The sequence below is a fragment of the Gossypium hirsutum genome, chromosome A13, assembly GCF_007990345.1.
Source record: "Gossypium hirsutum isolate 1008001.06 chromosome A13, Gossypium_hirsutum_v2.1, whole genome shotgun sequence".
Lineage (NCBI taxonomy): Eukaryota > Viridiplantae > Streptophyta > Magnoliopsida > Malvales > Malvaceae > Gossypium > Gossypium hirsutum.
In genome coordinates this window covers 68,526,432-68,544,172 of record NC_053436.1, presented here as the reverse complement: position 1 = coordinate 68,544,172, position 17,741 = coordinate 68,526,432, and the positions used below count along the sequence as shown (strand labels likewise).

Sequence of the window (17,741 nt, the reverse complement as noted above, 5' to 3'; positions counted from 1 at the left end):
TTATATTATTAAAATAATATATTCGGTTTATTTGAATTATTCAAGTTATTCGAATTCAAAAATTTAACTCGATTCGAACTCGAAATTCGAAAAAAATTCGAGTTGATTCGATTAACTCAAATAACTCGATTCGAACAACTCAAGATTCAAAATTTTTTTTATTTTTTTGAATCGAAACGAATTTTGCTCATTCCTATTGGTAATTGTGTCATTTTCGAAGGGCATTTTTGAAAATATTAAATTAAGATTTTAATCCTTTATTATGATTGAATTTGAAATTTAATCTTTGTGTTTTAATTGGATATGATTTTTTATTAATATTATTAATTAATTTACATCAATCGATTCAAAGAATCAATTTAATAAGTAAAACAACCAGCAATCAATTCAAAGAATCGATTTAAAACAACAATAATGAATATTAATCAATTTGTTACAAATATTAATCGATTCTAAAAACAATCGATTCAAAGAAGAAAAGAATCAATTTAAAATATTTGCCAATGAAAGTTAAAAGTTGGTATAGGTTAACATGTTCCCAACTCTTCCTAAAAAGTCAGGATATGATTAAATTTATTAAATCTTTTTAAGGATAAATCTTTTTGAGGAAAAGGAGAATGATACAAGCACGGATAGGGTGAAATTTATTCAATTTCATTCACTGAAGCTGCCAATTTTCAAGTTTAGGAAATCAGTAGACTTGCGACATCTCTTTGGATGGGATTTAGGTGTTTCTAGGTTGAGATGTCTACATGGCATTCAAAGATCTATCTCTTAGATTCGAAACGCGCTTTGAATAACTCAATTTTGAGTTTGGGAGCTCAAGTTATAATCATTTTAGTGAAGATTGCACGAGTAGAATTTCTGGACAGGATTATGATGAAAATTACAAGTTTCAGGCTTTTAATTCAAGTTTAAATCATATTGAGTTCGGGTTTTGGGCTTAATTTGTTTTATATATGAGCCCAATATTGTATTTATCAGCTCTTATATTTTATTATTTCGAACTTTAATAATTATTAAATAGTTTAAGTTATTTAGGAGTTTTATGTCAACAAGAAAGTTTAATTTAAAACTACTTCTTGTTTAGATTAATTAGAGTTTAGTATACTTAAGAGTTTTATTTAGATTTATTTAGTTAGCCTAAATATAGGCTAAGAATCGATCTCAAAAAATGAGCAATTTAATCTCTATATATTAGGTAAAATAGCAAACTGATCATTTTGTTAAAATTTTCCTTCATTTATACTATTAAAAATTAGTATACACCAGATTTGTATGTTACTCAAGCTAGATTTTAACAGTATAATTGGATTAATTTTTTAATAAAAAAACTAATTTATTCTTTGTTATGACATATAGTGACTAATTTATCTTTTTTTTTAATAAATAAAGCAAAATATAAATTAAACTTTAATATAATCACTACTATAATACTTTTATCACTTAATTTCACGTTATGATTACTTTTGAACATATATTTATATTTATTAATTATACTTATGATTGTAGTTTGGTGGGTATACACATATATTATTTAAACGATTAAAGTCACTATATATTGCTAAAGCGTGGTCTATATTTTAAGTTAGGACCATTCAAATCGTTTGGTTGAGTTATATTAATTTAATCATTCCATTATTCAGCTAGCTTGAATTTAATATAAATATATTTAAAATACGTGAATTAATATGTTAAGGGTCTCTCATACCTTAATCAATGGTCGAGGTTTCGACCATCCCCTAGGTATGGAGTAGTTTTAAAAGTAATGGATAACATTTTTCTCCTTAATAGGACTATAGAATGTAAAGGATTAATTATTAGACTCGTTTCAGTAGATACCTTGATAAAAACAAAAGTACGTGAATTAATATTTTTAGATATGTTTATATTTGTTTATAGTGGCAAAGCTTAAATTAATGGATAACAATTATTGTTTTTTTTTTCAAAATATATTTAATTTTTATTAAATCATACAATTGATTATTATTCAACTTCTCTTTTGAGTTAATAAATTCTCACTAAATTTTCTTTTCAAGAATTTCTCTTAAGTTTCTTTTAGAAGAGTTTTAGCAATCTTTTCAGATTGTGAGATCATCTTAAAAATTTTTCTTCTCAAGTTTTCTTTCTTGAAGGGGAAATTAGAGCCGCTTAAAGGAAGTTGTGGATTCTTCTTGTTTCCAAGGTTTTTTAGGACTTCTACATGCCATGTTCTATATTTTCCATCTATCTTATTTCTTTTCTTCTTTATTATTCTAATATTTGATCTCATTATTCTATTTTATTCATATTGATTATTTATTTTTAATTGTTTTCTTTATTTTTTTTATCTAACTTGCATTCATTTGCTTTTCAGGTTGTTTTAGATTCCAAGTTTCTTTCAAAATGTTTAGAGGCCTAAGTTAAATTCGCAACTTGAACAAACATTACGATCCTCTTCCACACCCTTGTCTTATCATTTGGTATTAGATTTGGGCATTTTGGGTGTTTATGGTTGATTTTTAAACTAATTTCCATCGTACAACAACCTATAAACAATTTTTACCCAGAATTTTTTCGGGAAAAAATATTTTTGAGTGGGTAAACATTTTTTAATTGATCTGAAATTTTACATATTGATTCTTAGCACTCTTTTAAAATATAAAAAAATTCCACAAAAAAAAGTGATCAAAAAAGTGGAAAAAATAAAAAATTATGAAAAAAGAAATTTTAAAAAACTATTTTGTGGGTTGAATTTTGTGCCACAACTTTCCAGATCAAATCTACATTATTTGAGGAGGCTCCAGTTTAAATTTCATGATTTTTGGAAATCGGGAGCACCTCGAACGAAGTTTGTTAAGTTGCTTCGCAATTTTTCGAGTTTTCGAGTTTCAAGTATTTTCATTGAATCTTAGCCTTAGGTTTTCATTTATTTTTGCTTTGTATTGTTCCTATACACATTGTAACACTGTATTATTTCTTGTGTTAGTAGGTTAAAGCATATTATGCATTCCTTCCTCTGTGCAAAACAGTTCTTTGGTGTCTATCCAATTTTGGACTTATAGTGTTATTAGGTTTGCTTTGTTTGATTCTGATACATTCTAATTTATTGATATAGACACTTTTAAATGACTCATAATATTAATTCTTACCTCACTGAGAATTTATTTTATTTCTGAGTGCATTACAGTGAAGTTTGCTTATTTTTTGGTTTATTGAATGTTGTATTCTTTTCAGGCTTTCATAATTATTTTCGATACTATGATTGGAAAGTTGCAAAGGGATCAAGAGGTTCAAGTTGCTCAAGATCAGCAATGAGACACTATTCTAGACACGATCAGCAAAAATTTGGAACATTTAATTACCAAAATTGAGCATCCGAATCGTAATTGGGGAGATAAGGTTGATCTGCCTCATTTTCGTACAAATAATGCTCTACGTGTCTCTCTTGCAAATGATGAGACTTTAGTTAATAATGATCATGGGAAACCTTTTTTTAGCTTAATTAAAGTTCTCAATTCAACAATTTCGTGGAAAGAATTATCCTGAGGCATATTGTGAGTGGGAATAAAAAATTGAACTTATGTTTAGTTTCTATAAATGTCGAGAAGAGAAAAAAGTCCCATTGGCGGCCTGTGGATTTTTAGATTATACATTGAGTTGGTGGATTCAACTTATAATTAATCATCAAAGAAACTAAGAAATGGTAATTGAAACATGGGACGAGCTGAAGCAAATAATGCGAAAGCATTACCTTCCTTCTCATTATTACAGAAAGGTCAAAACAAAACTTCGACGCCTTATTCAAGGTAATCAATCTGTTGATGAATACTTTAAGGAGATGGAGATGCTTATACAAAGAGCAAATGTGCAAGAATATTTTATCTCATTATTCTATTTTATTCATATTGATTATTTATTTTTAATTTTTTTCTTTATTTTTTTATCTGACTTGGATTCATTTGCATTTCAGGTTGTTTTAAAATCTAAGTTTCTTTCAGAACGTCTAGAGCCTTTCCGAACGTCTAGAGCCTTTCCGAACGTCTAGAGCCTTAAGTCAAATCCACAACTTGAACAAACTTTACGATCTTCTTCTACATTCATCCACCTCATTCTGTATCATTCTTCATCCAAGAAAGAGATCTTGGCAAGAAAAAGCTTAAAGATGATTCTCACAATCTAAAAGATTGTTAAAATAGCTTTTAAAAGAAACTCAAGAGCAATTCTTAAAGAAAAACTCAAAGAGAATTATTATTAACAAAAATCAATTGTATTTGTATAAGGGTGGATGACCATGCTACTTATAGGTCCCCAAAATAAGTTTTCTTAACCCTAATAAAATAACTAACATGACAACTCATCAAATAAAAAAATTTATAAGTGTGAACTTTTAATGGGAATTCAACTAAAGGAATTAAATGGATTCCTTGGGCTGAATTCTTACATGATGATCCACCTATTAAAATAAAATTGGACCAAAGTTTATATATTTTACAATTTGGGCCACTTTGATAATTTGGCCTGATATTCAATTAAATTACTTTCCAAACTTCAGGATAGGCTTGTAGACATCTTAATGGGCCATTTTTTCAAGACCTTGGTATTGTAATTTGTTTGCTCTTGAATTTGGCTCGTTCAAGCTTGAATATAAAATCCTATGAGCTTTGGCTGCAAGATTCGATTTCTTGGACCAAGATTTCCAAGATTTGAAATCTTGATTTTCTTAATTCTTGAAATTATCTAAAACATCAAAATTGGACCAAGATTCGGCTTCTTGATTTCCTTGAAAATAAGAATGTGAATCTTGATTTTCCTTTTTGGTCGTGTGCGCATCTAAGGCATTGGTAATGAAGTCTTCGATGGTCTAGTTCAATCTTGCTCGGATTTGCTTAGCTTTCGACCTTATTATTTGGCCTTGAGAAAATTTAAGCACATCACGTTCATGAGTCTAATTTTGGGCCTTACGACTCGTATCATTCCCCTCTTCCTCAAAAAGATTCATCCTCGAATCTGAAACATCAAAGGGAGATAAGTCAACAATATAAAAATTAGAACTTACATTGTACTCACAAGGAAAATTTATTTGATAGGCGTTGTCATTGATCCACACTATCGCCCCTAAGGTCCAATTTAGTCCTCCTTTTACTTGAAAATCGCTCTTTGCGCATATAGACCCAAACCCAATCACCGGGTTTAAGGATAACTTGTTTGCGCCCCTTGTCAGCTTTGTTGGCATATGTGTCATTTATTTCGGCAATCTGTTGTTTTGCCTTTTTGTGCATTGATTTCACGAACTCAACTTTCTTCTCACCACCTAAACTAGAAATATTTTCTATAGGCAATGACATATGATCAAGTATGGTTAGTAGGTTAAAACCATAAATAAGTTCAAATGGTGAATAGCCAGTTGTAGAGTGAATAGATCGATTGTATGCAAATTCAACAAATGGCAAACAGTCTTCCCAATTTTTAAGGTTCTTACCCACTACAGCTCGTAGTAAAGCACTTAAAACTCGATTTCCTACCTCAGTTTGGCCATTGGTTGAGGGTAACATGTAGTGGAATATAATAATTTAGTACCAAGCTTACCCCATAATAGTGGCTTAGGAACTTTACGTCTTTGTCAGAAACAATTGTGCAAGGTATCCTATGTAGTCGTACCACCTTTTTAAATAGTAAGTTTGCCACATGTGTAGCATCATCTATTTTGTGACAAGGAATAAAGTGTCATTTTTGAAAACCTATCAACAACAAAAAATATAATATCTCGACCCTTTTTAGTTCGTGGCAAACCAAGAATGAAATCCATTACCTTAGATTTTGCTTGTTTACAAGCAATGCATTTAGAACATACCTTTTCAACATCTTTCTTCATGTGTGGCCAATAAAAGTGTTCTTGTAAGGCGACACCAAGGTATCACATTAAGCCTCCACTATTTGCCTTATGAATTAGTAACTATCTCATGGAGCAATGTGGTACACATAACCTGTTTAAGCGAAAAAGAAACCCATCTACAAGATAAATTTTGTCAAATGCACTATTCTCACAATTAACAAAGATATGTACAAAATCAGCATCATTTGTGTACAAATATTTTATATGCTGAAATCCTAAGACTTTAGTATTTAATGTAGTTAGCAAATAATATCTATGAGATAAGGTGTCAGCAACTACAGTTTCTTTACCTATTTTGTACTTAATTACATATGAGAATGTTTCTATGAATTCTACCTATCGAGCGTGTCTTTTGCTCAACTTATCTTGTCCCTTTAGCTATTCAAGGGACTCATGATCTGCATGTATAACTAACTCATTGGGCAGCAAGTAATGTTGCCACACCTGGAGAGCTCGCCCCAATGCCAATAACTCTTTATTGTAAGTTGAGTAGTTCAATTGCGTCCTATTTAGTTTTTCACTAAAATATACTATTGGCTTTTTATCTTGCATCAATAGGGCACCAATTCCAATACCTGAAGCATCACATTCAAGTTTAAGAGTATTAGAAAAATCAGGTAATTTAAGAACTGAATCAGAACATAACTTATCCTTTATAGCTTAAAAAGCCGTTTCTTGAGCTTCACCCCACTTGAAACCCACTATTTTTTTATAACCTCAGTTAATGGGGCGGCAATAGTGGAGAAGTCATTCACAAAATGTATACAAAAACTTTTTAAACCATGGAAAGATTTCACCTCAATAATCGATTTAGAAGTGGGCCACTCCTTTTTTTCCTTTAAGTTATCCTCATCAACATGAATAAATTAAGCACTTACTATAAACCATAAAAAGATTAGTTCATCACAACAAAAAGTGCATTTATAAAGGTTGGCAAATGATTTTTCAATTCTCTAAATGTCCAAATAGATTTAACATGGAAGACATGAGCATCTAAGGAAGTTGAGTAAATTAGAATATCATTAAAATATACTACCACAAATTTACCCAAATAAGGCCTTAAAACATGATTCATTAATCTCATGAAAGTACTAGGTGTAGTTAGACCAAAAGACATGACAAGTCATTTATACAATCCAAACTTAGTTTTAAAGGTTGTTTTCCATTCATCCCCTTAACCGCCTCAAAGAATTCCATCATTTTTATTTGATCTTTATACACGCCGTTGGGATTCAAAGGGGCTAGAGTAAATTTCTTCCCTTTAAAGATAAGGCAATATCAATTTTTTTTTGCTATGGTGTATTACATCACGATCAAATTGCTACGGCCTTCCAAGAAGTAAATGTGCAGCATGTATACGGACGACATCGCACCATACCTCATCCTCATAATTTCCAAGTTTAATGTAATCAATGACTATTTTGCAACTCGTACTTTGAAAGATTCATTAATCTATTGAAAGTGGTATGGCTTAGGGTGTTTTGAGCAAGGTACTTTCAAAGAGTCCACAAGATAACTACTAACAACATTAGCACAATTCCCACTATCCACAATAAGCAAACACAATTTACCTTTAATGAAACACCGAGAATGGAATATATTAGTCCTTTGACTGTCAAGATCATCCCTCATTTAGATGTTGAGGGTACGACGCACTACTAAGCAATGGGATTTAGCAAAATCATCTTCCTTATTTGGTGGTTTTATGACCTCCTCATTCATATCATTGGCATGTAATAGCCCGTTTTTGGGTCAAATCGAAACAGTGATTTTGGGACTACAAATCCGAAGTAGAAATATTTATTGGGTCTATGGTATGATAGAATAGTTGTGTGAGAATTTTGTTAAGAAATTTTATAGATTCAACGCCCAATTTGACTAAAAGGACTAAATTGTAATAGGTGCAAAACTTGAATTCTATAAGTTAAAGTGTCTAATTGTTACGAATTTTTAATTAGATGTCCTTAAATGGAAATTAGACCATTATACCTTAAGATGGACAAAAATGGACATGTTTAGGTGAAATTTCAAAGTTATGCATTAAGGGTATTTTAGTAATTTGGCTAATAAGGACAAAATAAGTAAAATAAAAGTGTCCATCTTCTTTGAAGAAGACATAGCTAGGGTTTTGGCCACTTTCAAGCTTGATTGTAAGTCCGTTCTTGTCCCATTTTTAATGATTTTTATATTTTTGAGATTGTTGTAACTTGATTTAGCTATTTCAAGGACTAATTTGAAAGAAATTAAAGTCTAAAATTTTACCCATGTTGTATGTGCATGTATTTTGATATTTGATGGTAGAAAATACATGTTCGTTGTTAATTAAACAACGTTTGTAAAGTGATTTTCGATAAAAACATTAAATAGGGACTTATTTGTAAAAGTCTATAAAATGTGTAGAAAAGTGTGAATAAATGAAAAATGTGCGCTGTTATGAGTACAAACAACAATCGGCTAGGCTTGGGTTGTGATGAAATTGAATGAAATTCATTTTACGAGCCTAAGGACTAAATTGTAAAAGGTTGAAATGCTAGGGGAAAAAATATAATTTTTGTCATAAGGTATTTTGGACTGAATTGAATAATGTGATGATTAAATAAGTTAAATTTGACGTTATAGATCAAGAAAAATGAAGTTCGAATCTAGATCGGGGGAAAAATAAAGTAATTGACAAATAAATCCCTTTGGTCGTTTTTGTAACCGAGGTAAGTTCATATGTTAAATAAGATTTACTTTAAATGTATTTTAAATGCTTTAATTTATGCATGAATTGTGAAATCGACCTTACGGGCACATTTGACGATAATTTAGCAAGCAAGAAATCTCAATCGAACCTTAGGAAAAGATTAAGATACAAGTGACATGTAACTAAGGTTTTATGTTATATGATCTGGGTGCTGGTCTTGTACGTCCTACCGGTGGCTGAGTATACCGGCATATGTTGCAGTTACTTGACAGCTTGTGTGAGTAGCACCGTGTAGCTACGTCTAGACTGACAGCTTGTGTGAGCAGGCCCGCTGATAGCTCGAGAGCGAGCTCATATGTGTTATGAGATAAAGGTAGCAATGGCTACATATGTGGCACCTTGTGTGCAAGGTTTCCCGAGTATCTGATATTATTATTCCGAGTGGTTCATTGGGTATGACAATGATGAGACTAAGTATGAAATTATTACGATATGGAAAGCTTATGATTATTAATTCGTGAAATGACGATTTCAAGGTAAGTTTGTGATGGAAGTGAATTGTGATCATGAGTTTATGGTAAATTACATTATCTTATGTTATATTACTTGCATGATTAATTTATGGTAAGATTTGCTTATTTCTTACATGCGGGTTTACTAAGCTATATAGCTTACTCCATTTTATTTCCATGTTTTATAGTGTCACCAAGCTAGCTCGGGTTGGAGATCGTCGGAGGTCGCATCATACTATCGAATTGTTATTTTGGGTACCAATGATTTTAAACATTTTGAGAATATGGCATGTATAGGGACTTGGTCATTTTGTTACATGTGTCATTATGAATTTGGCCAAATGTATTGGCTTGTAATTGTCAAATGTTTGATGTGGTATTTGGCCATGTAACTTGGCTCATTTAGGTTGAATTGGTTGTAAGCTTATATATATTTATATATTCATACATGTGCAATATATCTTTTATGGTGTAGTCTACAAATGCTTGGTAAATGGTTGAATGTGGCTTAATGGTTTGTTGGTGAATGGTTAAGATTGGCTCATTGGTATGCTAGGAAATCTAAGTTGAATTATGCATGATGAAAGTATGTGTGTTAATGCTTTTGAATGTGAAATTGGTATGTTTGATTTGGCATAATGAAATGTCATGAGCATGATAGATGATGGAATTGCATTGACATGTTTTAACCTTGATTGTGGATGCATTGGTTGTCTATTGACATGTTTTAACCTTGATTGTGGATGCATTGGTTGTCTCAGTATGCCATGATTTGTGCCATTGAATTTGTGTATGTGTAGGTGTAAATGAGGGTGAAAAATGGCTTGGTAAATAGCCTTTATTTTGTCCACAAGGGTAGATACACGGGCATGTGTCTAGGCCATGTGTGACACACGGACTGCCCCATGGGCATATGTTCCGGCCATGTGTCTCCTGCACCTTAAATTTTTGAGAAACAAAATGCTCAGAATTGAGTACACGGGCAGAAACACAGGTGTGTGTCTCAGCCGTGTAAGGGACACGGCCTCAGGCACGGGCGTGTGTCCCGGGCGTGTGAAGTCTGCACCTATTTTACAAAAATTAAATTAACCACACAGGCGTGTGACTTGGCCGTATGACTTCAATTTGTTCATGCATTGCAAGTCAGAAAGTTACACAGGCTAGGGACACGGGTGTGTGACCACACGTCCTACCCACACGAGCGTGTCCTAGACCACACGGGCGCGTGACCCCTGTACATGGCAAAAATTTTCTAAGTTTTTTAAAAATTTCCTAAGTGCTCGGTTTAGTCTCGGACCATTTTCAAAGCATGTTTTGGGCCTCGTAGGCTCGTATTAGGGGCTTTATGATTGAATATAAATGGTTTTAATTTGGATGCAAATTTATGACTCGAATTGTATGATTGTATGCAATGTAAGTTCGGTAATGCCTCGTACCCTGTTCCGACGTTGAATACGGGTAAGGGGTGTTACATGGCATGGATCATATTCTCCATAAATTCTGCCATACCTGGATTGTCCAAATCAGAAGTATGTTCAACATTTTCTTTGATAATGAGAAGTCTTGTGCTAAGGCAATCTCTACTATAGTGCTGATGCCCTTTACATTTAAAACACTCTATCTCACGAGTTTTTTTCGTGTTTGAACCACTTGAACTGAGCTGCTCAAAAGGTATTTGCGTTTTCATAGGAGTCTCAATCTTCCAATCTGATTTCTTAGTCTCACCACTTAAAGAGAACTTGTTAGCATTAAAAGGTGGTTTCGAATGCTTAAAGTTAGAATTGGAACTATTACCTTTGTAATATTATGAAGTAGAGAACGAACGAGGACCTTGTTCCTTCAATTATTGTTCAATCTCAATGGCTTTGTAAACTACCTCCTCTAGATATATGTAAGTATGTAACTGCAAAGTGTTGGCGGTCTCATCATCCTCGTCCATATGTTTGTTGTATGAGCATATCAATCTCCTTGAAGTACTTATCAACTAATCTACTACCTTGAACAAGTCGTTGAAGTTTGGTTTTGACCTTCCTATAGTAATGAGAAGGAATAAAGCATTTTCGCATGACTTGTTTCAACTAATCCCATTTGGTAATTTCTCTGTCGTAGTTTCATTAACAACTTATTTCAAGTTAAGTCCACCAACTCAACGCATAGTCTAAGAATTTAAGGGTTGCCAATGAGACTTTTTCATCTTTCGAGCATCTATAGTAATGAAACATAAGCTCTATTTTTTATTCCCAGTCACAGTATGCCTTGGGATCATCCTTTCCACAAAATTAAGGGATTGTGAATTTTGGTTTTACCAAAGAAGGTTGCCCACAGTCATTAGTAACCAAAGGATCATTATCTGCACAAGGGACACGTCTAGCATTATGTCTATGAGCACAATGTTGTTCAACCTCAAAATCATCATTAGCACCCCAATTTTAAGCCTTTTGCTCAGTCCGCAACTGATTAAGGTATTGCTCATTGTCTGAAGTATAGCATCTCTTTGTCTTTCTATTGGATCTCTATCCTCTAGATTTCGTTGCAACCTATCGAACCTTTGTTTGAACTTATCATTGACTTCATTAAGGTCACGTTGTAATTTTATTGTGAAACCAGCAAGATTTTTTATGGGCACTAGTGGTGTGTTACTCTGGTCATCACTTCCTTTGCCACTACAAAACATTGTAACAAATCTGGAAAAAAAAATCACAGCACTCAAAAAGAAAAAAATTAAACAAATCTCACTGTTATGCACTCACAAATAAAATTAAATTCTCAATGAGGTAATAACTAATCTTGTGAGTCTTTTAAAAATGTCTAGATCAATCAATCAAAATGTATTAGAATCAAACTAACAAAGAAAACCTAGTAGCACTAAGAGTCCAAAACCAGCTAGACACCAAAGAATTATGTTGCATGGAGAAAGGAATGTGCAACATGCTTTAACCTACTAACCCAAGAAACAATAAAGTGTTAGAATGCGTAAAGAAACAACAAAAAGCAAAAGAGTCAATGAAAATTGTTGAAACTCGAAAACCTAAAAAAATTGCGAAACAACTTGACAAACTTCGTTCGAGGTGTTCCCGGTTTCCAAATATCACAAAATTTAAACTGGGGCCTCCCCTAATAATGTAGAACTGATCTAAAAATTTTCGGCACAAAATTCAACCCACATAATATTTTTTTATTTTTTTCTTTTTTTATATTTTCTTTTTTCTGTACTTTTTCAATCATTTTTTTTGTGGAAATATTTTTTTTATATTCTTAAATAGTTTCAAGAAATAGTATGTAAAATTTCAGATCGTTTGAAAAATGTTTACCCACTAAAAATATTTTTTTCCCGAAAATTACTACATAAAAAAATTTATTTTGAAGCTGTTTGCTAAAAATCAATTTATAAGAACACAAAGAACACCTAAAACGACCAAATTTGATACGAAATAATAAGGACACGCGAATGGTATAGGATTGTAGCTTGTCTAAGTTACAAATTTGTCCTAGATTTATAGAAGAATGTAAACTGAAACGAAAAATAACGGAAACAGATTAGTTGTCACAAAGGAGAGTCAAATGAAATTAAAACAAAAGAAAGATGATCCGACTTGTAAAGAGTCCAATAGAGAATGAATTAGGTTTTCTTGGATGGAAAGAAATCATCATTTGACCTCAAGAAAACACCCCAACCAGGTCTGGAAAACAAAATACAAAACAAATTTGCTAAAAGCGATTTTAAAGACAAAAACAAACAAATTTGTGTAAGAATATTTGAAACAACAAGAAAAAAATTGAAACTCCTAGTTTTGGTGTGTTTCTTGATGGAACAAGATAGAAGAACGTCGCTCTTGAAGCAATTTCAACCTAGAACGAAAATAAATAAAATCAGCAAACCAAAATAGCAAGAACTAAATTAAAATAAATAAGAAACAATCAATTAAGGATAGAACAGAGAATATGACGTCCTAAGAAGCCTTGGAAGCATTAAGAATCCATAACTCCTTTCAATGGTTCTAATTCCCCTTTCTTGATCTTGACAAGAAAAAGCTTGAAGGTATTCCTACAACCTAAAAGATTGTTAAAACATCTTCGAAACTCAAGAGCAATTCTTGAAGAAACACTCAAAGAGAATTATTATTAACAAAAATCAATTATATTTGTATAAGGGTGGACGACCATGCTACTTACAGGCCCCCAAAATAAGTTTTCCTAACCTTAATGGAATAACTGACATCACAACTCATAAAATAAAAAAACAAAACAAAATAATTCTAAGTGTGGACTTTTAATGGGAATTCGACCAAAGGAATTAAATGGGCTCGTTGGCTGAATTCTTACATAATGATCCACTTTTTAAAATAAAATTGGACCAAAGTTTAAATATTTTACAATTTGGGCCACTTTGATAATTTAGCCTGATATTCAATTAAATTACTTTTCAAACTTCTGGATGGGCTTGTAGACATCTTAATGGATCATTTTTTCAAGAACTTGGTCTTGTGATTCGTTTGCTCTTAAAATTGACTTGTTCAAGCTCATATATGAAATCCAATGCGTCTTGGCTGCAAGATTCGGTTTCTTGGATCAAGATTTTCAGGATTTAAAATCTTGATTTTCTTGATTCTTGAAATTGTCTGAAACATCAAATTGGACCAAGATTCGGGAAAATAAGAAACTGAATCTTGATTTTCTTTTTTGATTGTGTGCGCATCTAGGCCCTTGGTAATGAAGTCTTGGATGGTCCTGTTCAATCTTGCTCGAATTTGCTTAGCCTTCAACCTCGTTATTGGGCCTCCAGGAAATTTTAGCTCATCGCGTTCATGCGCCTGATTTTGGGCCTTACGACTTGTATGAATGTTCATTTACCTTAAACGAACGAACATGAACATATAATTTTAAGTAAAAGAATATGAACAAACATTTTAAAATTATTAATGAATACGAATAAGCTTAAAAATAAACAAATAAATATGAACAGAGATCTATTTGTTCAAACTCGATTCATTTATATTCCCTTTGGTTTTACCCCATGTTTTATCACACCACTCTACCAAGAGTTTCAAAGAATTCACACGGTAAGATCACTTTCACCCATGTCCTCAATGGATCAAACTCTGACAAGTTATTTTAGAGGAGCTTGTTGACCAAAAATCCAGTGGCCTAAAGGAAGAAGGCACGTTGGAAAGCACGGCAAAAACTGATTGCTAGTTTGAAGGGTAGAGGTTGAAAGTTGAAAGAAAAGCAGATGGGATGTACAGTATACTAACTTACCTACCAGTCCAATGCCAGCATTCAGACATTGCTTATCCATTAAGCTTCTTTCCAATATTTTAAGTGTATAAATACATAATAATCTCAAAGCACATTAAGACAGACAGAAGAAGAGACAAAGAAAAATGCCGCCACCAGGATGGGGACCGCCTCCAGGAGGACCGCCGGGGCCTCCCGGTTTATGTGGCTGCTTTGATTTTATTTGCGGTGGTATTTGCCGTCTTCTTTCTTCTTGGTGAGTTAGATAGGCTTACTATCTTATGATTACAAAGATCATATAAATATATTGTTTGGGTATGTCATTTTATTGCCTTTGCTAGCCTTTTTTGATCACATATATATATATATATATATGCATTTTCAACTCTTTATCATGCCTTGTTAATTCTTATGTTGTGACAAAAGAAAATTATGTTAGTTTTGCATTTTTTTATATCTTATTTCTTTCTCTCTCTTTTTTTAATTTATTAATCCTCCATCAATTTTAAATAGATTAAAAAACATTTAATTGTTTATTTAATGTAGACTATTACTGTTAGATATTTTTAACCAACATGGTGTCAATAATATGTTAAGAGTGGTATCATATTTGTGCAAGTCACTTAGATGCAAAATCTAAAAGTTGTTAGGAGTAAATTAATTAATTTTAATTTTGATGTAATATTAGATATTAAAAATATATATGGATTTTAAATCCAATGTATTAACGTATCCTAAATGTGATCTGAATTTAAGTTAATTGCATTGTTATTAAAGTTTTACGCTCAGTTTATGTATTTGAGTATTTCAATTTTTCATTACACGTTACTAATAATTCTAGCATTTTCCTTTTCCACTTCAAAGTTAGGGGACTAAATTGCTAACCTCGATTCCTGTTTTCTTTTATTTTGGGGGTACAGTTTTTATGTTCTCTGCTGCTGCTGCATATTTGAAAGCTGCTGTGGGCCAATGTTCGGCGGGCCGCCTGGGCCACCTGGGCCAAGACCTTTTTAATTATAGTGCTCATCTCTTTTTCCCTTTTACTCTGTTTTTGATTTGTGTTTTAGGCTGTTGTGAACTGTGATGTGAAACAAAAATCTAGTTCTGCCCCTTTCTGTTCTTTCTTGCCAGCATGGAACATGGTTCCAGTCCACGCTTTTATTTGTTCTAAAATAAAAAAAATTAGTTAAAATATGCTTTAAATTTCTATACATTTCATACCTTTATAATTTACTCACTTACTTTTTATTTTTAAAAAAATATATATTTCTTTCTATAATATATATATATATTCCTACTTTTTGGATTTAAAATTTTAAGTTCAATTAGTGCCATTAAATTTCTTTTACTGAATTTGTTGTGTTTTTGAAATTCTAAAATAAATTCACTTGATAGCCATGTAACAATAACAATGGAAATATTTATTAAGATTTTTTTCTTAAAAATACTCATTCAAAATTCTCATGATAATTTTTTCTCTTGAAAATAGGGGTGAGTGTTCGATCGAAACAAGTGAAAAAATTCCGAGTTGACGAGTCCTATTTTATCATACTAACTTGATTTGAAATTTTTTCTAATCGAGTCGAGTGAAATCAAATTCGAGCCGAATCAAGTGCAATTGTTCGAGTTAAATTTTAAAAAATTAAAATCTTGTTTCAATATAACTAATTCTATGTTAGAGCACATAAATTTAAAATCATATATATTTGAAAAAAAAATTTAAAGCAAAATAATAATAATAAAAGATACTTTAGTAGGATAAACTTAAATCATTAACTAACTTATTTAGGTCCTCAAAATTATTATTTTATAAAATTTTTAAAATTTTAACTTTCTACAATTTTTTTTAGTTTATTATAATTGACATAGACCAAAAAGGTATTTACATCAATATATTATTTTAATTATTTGAGTTATTCAAATTGAAAAATTCAACTCGATTCTAACTCGAAAATCGAATTACTTATTTGAGTTAACTCAAATAACTCGAATCAGTTAACTCAAAATTTGATTATTTTTTTTCGAATCAGATCGAATTTTACTCACCCTTACTTAAAAAAGTGTTTTTGAGAAAATTGGACAACAATATTTTGATTGGAATAGTTAATAATATTAACTATTTACACTGACTAATGATATTGTAAAAGTAGAGGGATTGAATTATGTTAAGAATTAAAATATATAGATAGTTTCAACATAGTTTAAGGCCAAAATTAAAATTTAAACATTGTCTTAATGTCAAATAAGCGACACAAACTTGTTTATCTCTACAAACTTTTAAGGTATTCAAATTATATATAACCACGTAATATTTTAATCGAAAAATTAACAATATTGATTACTTAGACTAATTAATAACATATCAACAATACTAATTATTTGAATTAATTACAAATATTATAAAAATATGAAGACCAAATTATATTAGAAATTGAAGAATAGAGATTAAATCTCTAATAATATATATTATATTACAAGTTCCTAAAAAAATTTGTACTAACGTTATATTTTTTTGCCATTTGGCATTTCAGTATTCTTACACGAGTAACAAAAAGTTTATTTAAATATAATTTAAAAATATTTCTCAACAATACTATTTAAAACTAATAACAAACATAATTAATATTTGTTTAAAAAGTAAAAAATATATATGAAATTTAAAATTATTTAAAAAATATTTAATTTTCTTCATAAATGCTAATAGATAATTTAACGGTTTTTAAAAATAGAAATAAAGTATTTTAAGTATTGTTAAAAATTTAAAGCCGACTTACCAATCATTTTTTTTATATACATTGTAAAAAAATTTGTTAAAATACTATTTAAATATTTAAATAATATAATTAAAAGGAATAATATTTGGTATATTGCCAGTGGAGTTAAAAACTCCATAAGCATGGTTAGAGAATTGACAAGTGCCTTATACAGATGTAGTATAATATTAAAAAATAAATATTTTTTTAAAAAAAAGAGACATAATATTTTTTTAGGACTACTTGTGGAAAAAAAAAGTGTATTGTCAATGTACCAAATACTAATCCATATTAAAAAGAAAAATGTTATGAATATTTTACTAAATGAATGTCCATCAAGATCAAGATAAGTTCTGATGTAATTTAAATTCTAATAGTTATTTGAAGTAAATCTCTACTTCATTTATACTTCTTATGCCTATAAATAGAGACTTTGGATAAGCTTTGTAAAATCAATAAAATACGCTTTCTCTTTGTTCTCTCATTCTTTCTTTACTTTCTCTCTTTTTTGTTTTATAACACGTTATCAGCACGGTTCTCTTTTATTTTATAATATGGTCACTCCAAATTTGTTGAATTGAGGCTTGCGTACTATAGGTAATCATTATCCAAAGAAATTTATATAATCCTTATATGGGTGATGACAATGATGTTAAAGATCTTTAAATATATTTTACTAT

General features: G+C 30.9%; 1 long non-coding RNA gene across 1 annotated transcript; it reads left to right on the top strand.

Annotated features, from left to right (window-relative positions):
* The first annotated feature begins 14,124 nt into the window (after positions 1-14,124).
* LOC107894327 (uncharacterized) lies at positions 14,125-15,515 on the top strand. The gene is made up of 2 exons (XR_005907580.1): positions 14,125-14,564; positions 15,229-15,515. It is a non-coding gene; the product is annotated as an uncharacterized lncRNA (long non-coding RNA).
* Positions 15,516-17,741: the final 2,226 nt, after the last annotated feature.